At 44.9% G+C, this 15,094-nt stretch overlaps 1 pseudogene; it reads left to right on the top strand.

Moving 5' to 3' along the window:
* Positions 1 to 2,787: 2,787 nt before the first annotated feature.
* On the top strand, positions 2,788 to 2,858 carry LOC115943034 (U4 spliceosomal RNA; annotated as a pseudogene).
* Positions 2,859 to 15,094: the final 12,236 nt, after the last annotated feature.

Genomic DNA, 15,094 nt, shown 5'->3' on the forward strand with positions numbered 1-15,094 from the left:
CCCACACATACATCTTTTGCTTTTCCAAATACTTGGCAGCAACAGACTTGGGGTGGAAAGCAGGAGGGGGAGCTTTGATAAGCCTGCCTTCTTTATGGAGAAGATAAATATATCAAGGGTGATTTTTCTCTTTCAGGAAGAAATTAATTTCTAAGTGAAATCATGAATTTCCTGATAGTCATTTGCAAGACTTGGGACCTGTCCCTCTCTTGGCAAGTGCCTTCCACAGGCTGATTAACGTGTTCTGTCGTGTCTGCAGATTAATGCAGCCCTCCACATCTCTCCCTGGTGGAGCTGCCCTGGTGATCTTAGGGCACTTCTGCGTGGTTCTCCATCTGGGAAATGGGAGAAGCCCAAATGAAAGTGAGGTTCTGGGAGCACCAGCTCTGGAGACACGGCTGGCTTTCAAGAAAGGCCTTTCAAGTGGTGTTAGGACAAGGGGCAGGTTATTTTGTGGACCACCAACTTTTCTGTGCCTGAATGGGTCATTCTCAGGGCAGCTTCGGATGTGTGCAGTTGTGAGGCTCCGTGGCCCCTGGCAGGGGAAGGAGAGGCCCCCAGAAGGCCTCCTTGGAGAACTAGACTCACTTGGGTGACTAGATGTCTTACTGTTGTGTGTCCCATCACTAGCTACCTTTCAGACTGCTTCTGGCCCAGCCTGAGGCCACATGGGGTGAAGGGCGGGGGCTGGGTGACTCTCAGGCAGAAGAAGCAGCCCCCCCCAGAAAAAAGGTGACACAAAAGAACTGTGTCCATAATAAAAATGATGATCATGTATCATTCATTAAGGGTTAAGAGTTTGAAATGCATTATTCATTTAACTTGTCTTTAAAAAGTTACTTTTGTTATATTTATTTTTCAAGTATTTAGATGTGTTTATTATCTCCACATGAGAACTGAAACTGAAGATTGAGTGAGTTCCAGAGGCCACAAAATAAGTGAGGAAGTTGGATCCGAACCCAGGACAAGTTTGAGTCTTGAGTCCCCACTCTTAGCCTCTGTGCTATACCACTACTGGTTCTCAAGGACTGAAGCCCAAATCAAATGGCAGTTGCCCAGGGGACCACTGGCTCCAGGAATGGAGGATTCAGTCAAGGGGAGTCAGGAATTCTGGGGTAGGAAATCCTGGGGGAATCCTGGGCCTGGGGCACAAGGCTGACATCCAGTCACTTTGGAGGTCACCAGGCAAAAAGCCAGGGAGGTAGAGATGAGGAAGTCTAACCTTGGGGGACAGACATCCAGAGCAGCCACTGAACTAAACAGTTGCTTTCTCTGAAGCTGAGGATAGAAGACTTGGCCATAAGGCCATTAAAAACCCATTAGGGGGGCGCCTGGGTGGCTCAGTCGTTAAGCGTCTGCCTTCGGCTCAGGTCATGGTCCCAGGGTCCTGGGATCGAGCCCCGCATCGGGCTCCCCGCTCCGCGGGAAGCCTGCTTCTCCCTCTCCCACTCCCCCTGCTTGTGTTCCCTCTCTCGCTGTATCTCTCTCTGTCAAATAAATAAAATCTAAAAAAAAAAAAATCCATTAGGGGCCACTCTGGGTGGGGCTAGTTGAATTCAGTTGGCGACTGGAAAAGGGGATAATCTCTGAGGGCTAAGGCAATCACAGAAGGCTTCCTGGAGGAGAGGAGCCATCCAGCTTACCCCTGAGGGCAGAAACGATTAGCACAAGAGGAGGAGAGGAGGAAATGCCTTCAACTGGTCTTGAGGACAAACAGAGAAAAGATGTACTTAGTATGTCCTCTCTTGGCACCTCTCTTGGCATCAATGAGTTTCTGATTTTCCTTCTCTCTCAAAATAAAACCTCTGTCTGTGGGGCTCTTTTGAGGGAAGAGCACTCTACAACGTACATAGCAATAGTCTGGTTTCTCTTCAGATCGCATAAATCTTTCACTTTTTATAAGGTACAGAGCATTTTACGGAGGAGGGATCTTAAGCTCAGAGAGAGCAACGCTCTGAGTGTGAGCACTTTGTTTAAGAAAAAACAATCAGCTTCAAATCCAGGTTTCAGAGATGTTAACCCCTGCCTTTGGGGGCACAGGGTCAGAGAAGGCCACTTGTTGATGGATTTGAAGAGGCTTGTTGTGGCAGAAGAAGGACATTCCAAATACTGCAGTTTCATCTCATTTGCTGATGTCACCAAGCATTAAGATCAGCATTTCTGCTACTGGGTGGGAGCCGGGTGCTGGGCAAAGTGGCAGTGAGAGAAGAGAGTGAGTCATTCCTTAATGCATCCACTCATTCATCAAATATGTATCGAGCATCTACTATGTGCCAGGCTGTGTTTGCTTCACCTGTAGCCCAGTTCCTAGCAGACACAGTCCCTGTGCTCACCGAGTGGGCAGTTTGGATGGGGGCTGAACGAGATTGCTTAAATGATGGCGCAGACATAGAATCACATTCTGGAGTGAGTGCTGGGGGTGGGGAGCACAGGGAGGCTACTGGAGCTGTAACGGGCTCCGACCTAACCTGGGAAGAACAAAAGGCTTTCCTGGGAAGTGACATGTCAGCTATAAAAGATGAATACGGATTAACCAGAGAAAGAGGAGCTTCAAGAGCATTCCAGGAAGAGCAAGCAACTAGGGTGAAGGCCAGGAGGCTGGAGGGAGCTATGTGAGGCCAGTGGAACAGGAGAGAGAGTAGCCTTGAAGTGACGGTGGGGAGGCAGAGGCAGACAGTGAAGGGCCTACAAGGACAGGGGCCTTTATGCTAGGGGCATGAGAAGCCACTCAGGGGTTTGAAGTTTGGGGTTGCTTGAATAGAACTGTGTTTTAAAATGTCAGTTTGAAGCTTTGCTCAGTGGCAGTATCATAGCCAATGAGGTTTATCCGAGGCGCGATTATTGCTAATTAAAATGTCAGTTTGACTGCTTTGTATGTAATGAATCAGATGGGGACAAGAGTGAAAACAGGAAATAGAAAATGAGTGCAGTAGAACAGGTAGGAAGTGAAAGTGGCTTCTACTCCAGAGACGGCCATGGACACAGATATTGATAGATTCAAGAGACACAAAGGAGGCCTTGGCAACAGAACATTCCCCAGTAGGAGGACAGATGGCACACGACACTCCCAGTCATCCAAACCCCACAGGGGGATTCTTGGTTCACAAAGGAGGAACTCTCAGCCTGAGAGGTGACCTGAACTGCCCAAGATTACCCAGCCAGGAACGAAGCCCAGGTCTCCAAACCTGGGCCCGCCCAGAAATCCGCTCCCTCCCAACAGACCTCCCCTGGGGAGAGCAGCACCATCACCAAATGCCTCTCAGGGCTTAGGTTAGCCTTTTCACAAAACCAGACCCACAGTCTAGTGACGTATTTCACACTCTATAGTCAAAACCAGTCTTTGACACATCCCATTCACTGGCAGTCCTTGGAAATCGGGCTTCCCTGGATCCCCACGGGTGGATAATTCAAGAAGTCCACATAGTTAGTTTCTTCCTCTTACTGCCAAACAAATTACCATGAACTTAGTGGCCTAAAATAATGCACGTGTATCCTCTTATCTCTAGAGGTCAGAAGTCTGAAGTCAGCTTCAGTGGGCTAAAGTCAAGATGCAGGCAGGGCTGGTTCCTTCTGGAGGCTCTAGGGGAGAATGTGTTCCTGGCTTTGGGAGGCAGCCTACATTTCTTGGCTCATGGTTTCTTCCTCCAGCTCTGAAGCAAGCAGCACAGATTCTTGCTTCTGTTTCCACTTTGTCTTCTGTGTTCAAATCACCCTCTGCTTCCCTCTTGTAAGGACATTTGTGATCACATTTGGGGTCTACCTGGATAATCTCCTCATCAAAAGATCCCCAACTTAATCACATCTACAAAGTCCCTCTTGCCATATAAAGTAACACCCACAGATTCTAGGGATTGGGACCCGGATACCTTTCTGGGCCATTATTCAGCCTACTATGGCTTATCCACAAGGAGGGGAAGACAGGGCTCAAAACCCTCCACACAACCTTCTTAGGACAGTTGTTTAATATTAAAATTACTGCATCCACTGAAGCCCACGAAGGCTAAACATTTGCTGTGTGCAATCAAAGCAAACCTAACAGACTGGACTGAGTGTTCAGGTCATGCAGTCTCTACATTCCTAACTCACTCTTGCTTAGCTCACTTGGTCTCTGCTGATTCTGTCCCGGGTAGCTGCGCACTAACCAGAACCAGCCATTAAGCCAGCAACGTCTTAGGGCCTCTGCTGGTAAAACCTCGACCTAGAGTAGACCCACTCCTCCTCACACACACACCACACACACACACATACATACATACACACGACACATACACACACACACAACTAACAAAGAAATTCTGGAAAATCTTTAAGTTTAATTTTCATAAACTGCGCAATGAAAATGTATACATCTGAGTGGTTGGGGCCATTTTATATTCAGAATCTATCACACTTAGAGTCAGACCCTTACCTAGAACAGTTATGAATACAATCAATCAATTAATCAATCAAATAAAACAGTTATGTACACTATGAGAAAAAAAGAACCCAATAGGAAAAAAAAATGAGCAAAGACTTGAGCAGAGCTCAAAAAAGAGCATAAATAGGGCTCTATTTCACTAGTAATCAAGGAAAGGCAAATTAAATCTGCAAGATAACAAGACACACCACCCAAGCAGTCTAAGTAAAAAAGAGAGATAATTAGGATAAGGTGATAATTAGGGTGTGGCACAAGAAGAACTTGTTACATTAGTACAACCACTTTGGAAAGCTGAATATCAACTAAAGCTGAATATCTCCATACAGCATAACCCAATAATTCACATAGAAATATGCGTATGTTTATCAAAAAGATGTGCATTAGAATGTTCATAACAGCACTCTTTTTTTTAAGAAATTTAATACGGATTTTTTTTAATTGAGGTATGGTTGACATACGATATGATATTTGTCTCAGGTGTACAACAGTGATTCAACATTTACATACACTAGGAAGTGGTCACCACGGTTAATCTCGCTCCCATCTATCACCATCAACAGCTCTTATCTCCTCCCTCTGCTGTACATCGCATTCCCCGGGTCTTATTTATTTAGATACACTTTAAAATGAAGATGGGAACACGCAGTACACAGTGCAGTACAGACTGCTTTGAACATTTCTGCATGCCTTTGGATACTGTTCTGCAACAAGGACAGAGAGTGATTCTGGGGGAGAACGTGCCCCAGCTCACTACCCCTCCCCCAACCCTCCAAACACACACACGGAAGCGCCAGTGGTGGCTGCAGACGCAATCCAGGTTACTTGCAGCCCCTCCGGAATGAGCACTTGCCGGGGAAGCACCCCGCCCCCACCGCCCACGGAAAACAGCCACTTACAGGGTGTGGGTAGGACTCTTCAACTGGGGCTCCTAAATCAGCGGCACAGTCTCCCTGAGCCCTGGAACCCAGGTTCTAAGCAAACGGCTCCTGATTCCTCCACTTCTCTTCAGGTGTCACCTGGGCTCTGCAATCTTGCCCTCCTGGGAAGGCAGGGCTTTCACTTCACATCAAAACAGCCTTGCTTGAGCTCAGTGGGGCCAGCATATTCCAAAGCCCCTTTAAAACTTCCCGAGGTTGAGTGTCCTCAGCTCCTCAGCCTTTCAATGTTCGACTATTTCACACAGAAACCTGTAACAGAGCCCTAGAAATAGTTACCTTGAGCACCATTATTTTTTACTTTTGTTAAATGGTGGTAGAATATATGTAACATAAAACTGGCTTATGTTATCCATTTTTAAATGCACAGTTCAGTGCCAACCTCTGGCACCATTCATCTCTAGAACATTTTTCCATCTTCCCAAACTGAAATTCCAAACCCGTCCAACACTAGCTCCCCATTCCTTCCTCCCCTAGCCTTTGGCAGCCACCATTCTACTTCTGAATCTACGAATTTGACTACTTCCGGTATCATACAGTATTTACCCTTTTGTGACTGGCTCTCTTCGTTCAGCACAATGTCTTCAAGGTTTATCCGTGTCATCCATGCTATGTGTCAGATTCTCCTTCCTTTTTAAGGCTGAAAAATATTTCATTGTAGGTATCTGCTACACTTTCTTTTTCCATTCACCCATCAATGGACACCTGGGTTGCCTCCACCTTCCTATCATCAAAAAGGTTCTAATTTCTCCACCTTCCAGCCAGTACTTATTATTTTCAGTTTTATCATCATCATCATCATCATCCTAATGAGTGTGAAGTGGTATTTCATTGCAGTTTTGATTTGCATTTCCCTAACGATTAGTGATGTTGAACATCTTTTATGTGCTTATTGGCCATTTGTCTATCTTCTTTGAGGAAATGCCTATTCAAGCCCTTTGCCCATCTTTTAATTGAGTTGTTTGGTTTTTTATGGTTGAGCTGTAGGGAGTCTTTATATATTCTAGATACCTGGCTATTAACCGCTTATCAGATATATAATTCGCAAATATTTTCTCCCATCCCACGGGTTGCCTTTTCACACTGTTGATAGTGTCCTTTGATACACTAAAGTTTTACTTTACTCCAGTTTATCTATTTTTCTTCTGTTGCTTGTGCTTTTGGGGTCATAGCCAAGAAATCATTGCCAAATCCACTGTTCTGAAGTTGTTGCCCCTATATTTTCTTCAAAGAGTTTATAGTTTTTAGCTCTTATATTTAGGACTTTCATCCATTTTGAATTAATTTTTGCATATGATGTAAGGTTAGAGTCCAACTCTATTTTTTTCAGTGTAGATATCTAGTGCTGCCAAGACCATTTGTTGAAAAGACTAACTGGCACTCTTGATGAAAATCATTTGACCATAGATGTAAAAGGTTTTTTCTGGGCTTCTTATTCTATTCCATTGCTCTATATGTCTATCAGCAGCACCACTTTTAATAGCCCCAAAGCAGAAACTAACCAAACGTCCATCAATAGCAGAATGAAGACATAAGTCATGAGATAGTTGTGCTGTTGAATACTATACAGCAATGAGAGTAAAAGATTTACAACTAATAACAACAACACGGATCAATCTCACAAAGATGTGTTGAGCAAAACAAGCAAGACACAAAGGAATATTTACTTTATGATTCCATTTACATAAAACATGAAAGCTGGCATGTTTAGTTTATACTTCTAGAAGTCAGGATAGGCATTACACTTAAGGGAGGGAAGCAGTGGTGACAGGGAAGGGTATGGCAGGGGCAGGAGGGGCTTTGGAGATGCTAGCATTGCTACATTTCTCGATCTGAATGCTAGGTTCTTGAGCATGTTGAATTAGTAAAATCCATCAAACTGTACAACATCTATAATTTGTGCATTTTTCTGAATGGGCATACTATGTTGCAACAAAAAAAGTTTTTTAAATAACAAGCATCTATAGATATAAAGCCTAAAAAACATGACTTCCCTGCAAGAGCCATTCTCATAGCCTACAGGCCTATCCCTACCTGTCAGAAAGCTCCGCCCATCAGAACTCAGCAATGCCAGACTGTCCCAATCACATATGTGGAGTGTTGGTCAGCTGAAAACAGCTTATAAAGTTCCCAGCATCACCTGCTACAGTTCATGTTCTGAGCTCATAAAGCTGATATAAACAAAGTGCATTATCCATGATCAGTGTCTAATAATAAAACAATAAGATTATACCTGTTGCTAATATGTCTTTGACTAGGAGACAGCATGACAGGGGCAGACAATTAAATCAGGATATGCAATAAGTTAATCCTGGGAGACTCTGGAAGAATGAAATGTGCCTCATCTATGACTGTCACTGGGAGCCTTGTGAGTCACTCCAAAGCACCTCTGGCTGCAGGAGCTTCAGGAGAGACGCCTTTCAACCTTTTTTGTCCCTTTATACTGCTTTGCACCAGGCTCTCTCTCGTTGGCTCCCCTCACACCTTTCAGATGATTCCATCCAACACTTGTGAGTATTTGCCACTCAGGATAGAGGACCACGATACAGAACAAACATCATAGGGTAGGTGCTCTGTCAGTCTGTTGACTGAGAGGGAAGGAGGGAGGAACCGTTCCTCTGACAGGAGACTATGGAATAGTCTGGAAGCCATCACTACTCTCGAAACTCCAAACGGCTAGAAAGACTGCCCCATTCCACCTAAATATAGGAATTTGAAAGCTGAGTTTAGGGGGTGTCTCTAAAATTTAACTTAAAATTACTTAATATTTTGTTTATCACAGATTTTTTCATTACTTTTGATTTTTAAAAATATCTCATCAAAATAGTATTTATCTTATACAACTCAACACCAAAACAATAATAATAATTCATTTAAAAAATTCTCAGAAAACACAAACAGACATTTTTCCAAGGAAGACATCCAGATGGCCAACAGACGCATGAAAAGATGCTCAACATCACTCATCATCAGGGAAATACAAATCAAAACCACTGTGAGATATCACCTGAATGGCTAAAGTAAAAAACACAAGAAATAATAAATGTTGGCGAGGATGTGGAGAAAAAGGACCCCTCATTGCACTGATGGTGGGAATGCAAGCTGGTGCAACCACTGTGAAAAATAGTGTGAAGATTCCTCAAAAAATTAAAAATAAAATTACCCTATAATCCAATAATTCCACTACTACGTATCACTCAAAGAAAACAAAAACACTAATTTGAAAAGACATACACACCCCTGCTTATTGCACATTGTTTACAACAGCCAAGATAAGGAAGGAGCCCACGTGTCCACTGATAGACGAATGGATAAAGAAGTTGTGGTATATATACACAATGGACTATTACTCAGCCATAAAAAGAATGAAATCTTGCCATTTGCAACAACGTAGATGGGTCTAGAGAGTATAATGCTAAGGGAAATAAGTCAGAGAAAGATGAATACCACATGATTTCACTCATATGGGGAATTTAAGAAACAAAACAAATGAACATTAAGAAAAAAGAGACAAACACAAAAACAGACTCTTAAATATAAAGAACTGATGGCTGTCAGAGGAGAAGTGGGGGGAGGGGTGAAAAGGTGATGGGGATGAAGAATACACTTACCATGATCAGCCCTAAATGATGTATAGAATCACTGAATCATTATATTGTACACCTGAAACTAATGTAACATTGTATGTTAATAATTATTATTTTTTAATTTTATATTATTTATCTTGATCTTTGGGTCTTGACACCCTCTTATATTTTGCTCCTGAGGGGAGTGCCTGGCTCTCCTCACCCAACTCCTGGCACTGCACTATTTTCACACTTGAAGCAAAAGTCATACTCAGGATACAGCAATCTTGTGAAAACAAGCAGAGTGCTCTTAGGTCACAACCACAGTCTGTGCCCGGAACTTTCCAGCTCTGATGTCCCCAAGCAGGGCAAATGCATTTGTTGGCAACTCCTCACCAGATTTGAATAGTGTTTCAGTGTTTAATTAAATTCCAAGAACACCTGTTTCATCAGCTTATAAATTCCAACTAAATTTTAAGAGGCTTCTGTTTGGCACGCAGAGTTTTTATTTTCTAGGCTGTAACCACAGCAACATTTTTTCCTTGAACATCCATCCTTCGCTCCTGCCACACACACCACACCCTCATCTCCTGCCCCTGGTAGCGTGGAGAGCTCTCAGTGCTTTGCACACTCCCATTCAGCTCTCCCAAACGTTCCAGGACTCCAGCATTCCTGGCTGTTGGTTTTCCTTTTCTTGATGGTTCCCCTGAAGTGTGGACATTCATACAAGAAAGCACAGCGCATAAACTGATCCTCCTTCACCACCTCGAACGCAGTAACTACAAGGGCTGTCCTTTGGTCCGGCCTCACCAGCACGCAACCAGAGCCCTGTGCTGGGGGCCTCCCAGGCCTCTACTTCTCTCTGAGCTCAGGCCCTGCTCTGTGAAGGGAGCTAATGACACTCACCCCACAGCGCGGTAAGGATCAGGCGACTGTCCCTGAGGCGCCACGGCCAGGAAAGGGTAGAATAGCGACTGCAGATTCCAAACTCTGCCCACCTCACCGATTTCTACTTCTAGGACCCCAAAGTGACCCTCTTAAGGGTTCCCTGAGGATATGGTAATGAACAAATGTCAAAAATGGCAGTGGCTAAGATAAAAAAAAAAAAAACTTAAAGAGATAGCATCACCCATATGAGGGCTTGATTTGGGAGGATGGGAGAGGTGTCATTAAATGGAACCCCCACCCCCCAAACCATGAAGAGGGAGACAAGTTGTACGACAGCAATGACATTGGGTCTGAGTCAAGTACACTCTACACTGACTGGCCTAACTTCTCTGTGCCTCAGTTTCCGTTTTTAAAAAATGGGGGGAATCCTTTCTAACTCACAGGTTTGATCTATGAGTTAAAAGAATTAATTAAGGTAAAATGTTTAGACTAGGGCCTGATGTCTAGTAAGAGCTCAGTGAGTGTTAATTATTATTACTGCTTGTCGTCGGGGCTGTTGTGTACCATTATAAAAAGGGCTTTTGCCATGCCTTCCTCAGGAACTTCCCATCATCTCCAAGACAGGTTTCAAACTCCTGGCAGTTGCGGCCGGCACCCCTTGCATCCCTGTGTCCTTTCCTCCAGGGCTTCGGCTTGCCTTCCCTCAGGCTCTCAGACCCCCCTGGGGTGCCCTCCTCTGACCCGGATGCTAAGAGCATACCTGAGCCTGTCACCTCCATGGAGCCTTCCCTGCCCACCCCAGTCCTCAGGGACCTCCCTCTCCTGCACTCCTGCCGACACATGCTGCCTGGTTTCCCCATGCATGTGCCACATCCCAAAGGCCTCTTTGCCCTGCCTGTCCTTCTGTGGAAGGACACAGACTGGGGACCGCCCCGTAGCCTGTTCTCAGCGCCCAACTCAGTCCTACCCAGGCTGGGTGTTCATTCATTCCCTACTTCCCCCAGTTGTTTCTCCTGTGCTTTGTGCTAGAACCTGGGAAAACAGCATCGAGCCAAGCAGATGCAGAACCTGTCCTCGTGGAAGATGATAATAAACAGGTTGTGAGAGAAATAACTATATAATTTGAAATTGTGATAAGTGGCATGAAGAAAAATAAGAGGGAGAGAACGACCTGGGGATTGATAAGTATCCTGCCCCCCCAACACCAATTTAAACTGAGCACCAGGTACAGCGTCACTCAGTTTTCTAAGGATCACTTTCCTTTGCTGCATCAGAAACTACCATTCTAAGCACAAAATCCTCAAATCATCAAGGAAGGAAAAGACCAAATGGGCCTTTCCCATTTTCCTTGTCTTGGCAAAAGGCTATCCTTACTTAGTGGCACCCAAGCTCCTGAACCTCGGCTCTGAGACACTCTCGCTTCGGCCCTGGGCTCTGGTTTGCAACGGAGCCTCAGGGAGAGAGCAGCAAAAGGAATCCCAGCGGGGCCTCCAGGAGAGAGCAGCGTTCAGATTCCCTTTGACTAATTCTTTTCAAAAAAAGAAAACAGTGGTTGGGTGTTTAAAAACCACCAAACTCCGAGAGCGGTGACAAATAAGATGCAGCAAGCAGCAAACGATAGCTCAGACCACACGGGAGACCTGACCCGTGCGGACTCCCGGTTTGTTCCAAATCTGCGTGGAGTTTTCCAGGTGCTTTCAGGGGATCTCAGGATTTTATTTTTCTGTTCCAAGCCGAATATTCCCTGAAGGCGTTTTTAGATAAGCCTGGCAATTCTCCCCTTTCTTCTCTGGGATAAAAAGCAGCCAACTTTCTCTCACCTTTATTTATTCGTAAGTCTTAACTCACGGTCCACTTATTCATTCTGGTGGCTTTTCCCCAACTGCAATTACTGTGTGAGACCACGGGCCACCCTCCTCTGGCAGGCCAGCAAAGGGCTCGTTTCCCACGCAGACTGTCTGCAGTCATTCCTGGTGAGGCTGGGCTCTTCCTGCAGGCCTCTGATCTCTCAGCCTCTCCCTGCATCCCGCCCCCCCCGCCCCCCCCGCCCCAGGGAAGCACCACCATCAAAGCAAACACAGGGCTTCAGCATCACCTCCTTCCTGGTGCTGCATGGTAGACTCTTCCGACACCCGGCCTCCAGAAATGTTTTCCTACAGCTGTGTCACTTGCTGTTTGCCCTGCCTTGGCTGACTGTCTTGACTTGACTTCCTCCTCCTCTGTTCCTGTTCATAGAATGCTGTGCCATCTGCCGGGCAGGTCAAACTCCTGCTCCATGGCTGTGGGGGCACCTCGGAGAACCTGACCTTGGGAATCAGGCAAACCTGGGTTTCAATCCAGGGAACCCCATTACCAGCTAAATTCCTCTTTATCCTCCTGCAAATTACAGAGTTCCATAGAGTTAAAAAAAAAAAAAAAAAAGAAAAAAATAGGGATGCCTGGGTGGCTCGGTCGGTTGAGCATCTGCCTTCAGCTCAGGTCATGATCCCCGGGTCCTGGGATGGAGTCCCGCATCGGGCTCCTTGCTCAGCGGGGAGCCTGCTTCTCCCTCTGCCTGCCTCTCTCCCTGCTTGTGCTCTCTCTCTCTCTGACAAATGAATAAATAAAATCTTCAAAAAAAAATTTAAAAAAAAGAAAAAAATATTGTTTTGCCAATGGAAGATGTCCTTAATGACATTATATATAGTCACCTGGACTTCCAGGCTTCATGGACATCCTGCAGTGAGGATAATACCAGTCCCACGAGACTCCATTGAGAATTAAAGGCATTAATAGATGTAAAGTGCCTGGCTTCCGGCCCCAGCCTTAGAAAAGACTCAGTAAACATTTTATCCCCGCCTCCTCCAGCCCAAATGGGTCCTTTTCCCATCTGTACCATTATAACATGTGTGGCATCTCAGCTGCCTATTACATGCCTTCCAGCCCCGTGCCAGGTGGCCTTAATTACAATACTTTCCATCTTCCTAGGCACCTGTCGATCAGAACCATCCACTTGCTCAGAGGGAAGCAAGAGAGAAACCAGGGCTGGCGGCTGGCGCTTTCACCTTGTCTTTCAAGTCCCGTGCAGCTCAGGGCTTTTATGAAAGTATATCTTGGCAGTTGCAACTATCTCATGCTAAAATTAAGAAGTCAAGATGCTTATTTCATAGAAGCTCAAATTCCTGGCAACAACCTGTACCTTGTCTATTAGGAGAAATGAGTGGGTCTAGTGGGTCTATATATGATTTGGAGCCTCTGCAGAGGTTTGGTTTAGACTGTCTCCAACTCCCCGAGAAGGTACATTTTCCAAGCCCGAGAATTTATCAGCATTACCTACATCTGCAAACCTGTCATTTACATATGCTGTACATTCCTTTGAGAAAAAATAACTCTGCCTTGTAACTAGACTTTTCCTTTGACTTGATCGTGGCTGTGGGCTGAACTGATGTGACAAAGAGGGTTGCCAGAGAGACCCTATTATAAAGGTGTGGTAATAATTGCTTTCCAGAGGAAGTAACTCAGTACACTCCAGTCTTGTTGAAAACATACAGCTGATGAAATATACATGTGATTTCGATGGAAGAACAGCTCAAATTTACTTAGGGTTTTAAACAACAAATCAATTTAGTTCAACTTCTCCCCGTCCCCCCCATAATAAGAAACTCATAGACTATTTCAGTGTCTTGCATCCCAAAGACAAGATGCATATACATCTGTGCACACGTTTGTCTATATGTGCATATGCTGCCCACACTGTTCCATTTTAAATCTCTACTTTCCTCTGCTTAGGAGCAAGATAAACTACCAGGTAATAACGCCTAGGCAAGGCATGAGAGCATGACACTTATTTTATAAACATCAGTAAGTCCCCAGGAAGCTGCCTTGCAGGGAAGACTCAGAAACATTTCTCCCACCACCCTGTAAGTCTCACCTTCTTGGGCCCAGGGAAGATACAACAAAATAGCAGAGACCACACAATTCTGCCCCCACAACCAGATCCCCTCCCCAAACACACAAAGTTCTACAAGTAGCTTCTGCAAGGGAGAATAGCATACATCAGCATTTCCCAAATGTGTTCATCCCAGGACCTCTTTTGATGAATCATAGGACTAATGTTCTGTGAATCAGTCTGGGAATCATTGCTTCACTAAAGATGCCTTGACTAAGAGAAGAATTGAGAATAGAGAGGCCATCCCGATATTTTCTTACCTCTCATCATTTGGCAACCTTGATTGGCTCCTGTTTTTCACTGTTGGCAGAGGCATAGAGATTTTAAAGAGCTAAAGCAAGGTCTCCTGGGGAATTCAAATTCCCTAGGAAATAATTCCAAGACCAAATGGCCTCCCAGACATAGAGGCTGGGATACTCCCTCATTTGGGGTCCCCAAGCTAGGACACACTACTATACAACAGTAGACGCCTGAGAATGTGTTGGATTTCTTAGTAGTAGATACATCAGATATGAGAGAGGACACCCATCAGCCATCCTTCCGCCTCCAGAGCTCTAACAGGCACTCATCTCTGGGCCTGAAGCATAAGTACTAACTTCCTTTCCATTGCCCAGATGTGACCCAGGGCAGGCCAAGGGGAACTTATGCTGCCTTGCAGGCCATTCCTGGAGGGATAGCGCTGGCTGCACTGGGAGAAACCTTATCAGGATGCCTAGGACAGAAACCTCACACCTTTCTTACCTTGGAGAATTAAACGGTAAAGTAACAAATAAGAGCTTGCCTTTTTTCCACGGGGTTCTCCTAGACCAGCTATTATGTGCTTCAAATCCTCTGCCATTCACACCAATTCTTTAGTTAACTTAAATTCTAATTCCACATCTCCCTGGGCCCCAAATCCCAGGAACACTAGCAGAAGGTTAGGACTTCCCAAGGCTAATAGGATCCCAAGCTGGATCCATTCATTCCCTTGCCCCCTCAGGGACAGGATCAGTGCTAAATGTAGAGATGAGGGGATTACCATTCAACTCAAGGCTGGTCCACCCAGATTAAACTGAGTTAACAAAGGCATTTAACCAAAAAAAAGTTTGCCGAATTTGAAGCCTAGAAAACACCTCTGTTAAATTGGGTGAGATTTAAAAGAAAAGAAAAAACATCAACCCTGGGGGGGAAAAGTTCCTGGAAGCAAGTACATTCAATTAACTGACACAGTTATATCACATTATTCCTCTTTCCGTGAGGCGAAGCTAACTCAGAACAGAAGGCAGCCATTTAAGTAACAATTGCAAAATAACAGTATTAAAAGGTTAAACATGAAGAGCACTTCCTTTGGGTACCATATGGACTATTGCATTTACTTTTC

Source organism: Leptonychotes weddellii, chromosome 6, assembly GCF_054177405.1.
Source record: "Leptonychotes weddellii isolate Sample4059 chromosome 6, ASM5417740v2, whole genome shotgun sequence".
Lineage (NCBI taxonomy): Eukaryota > Metazoa > Chordata > Mammalia > Carnivora > Phocidae > Leptonychotes > Leptonychotes weddellii.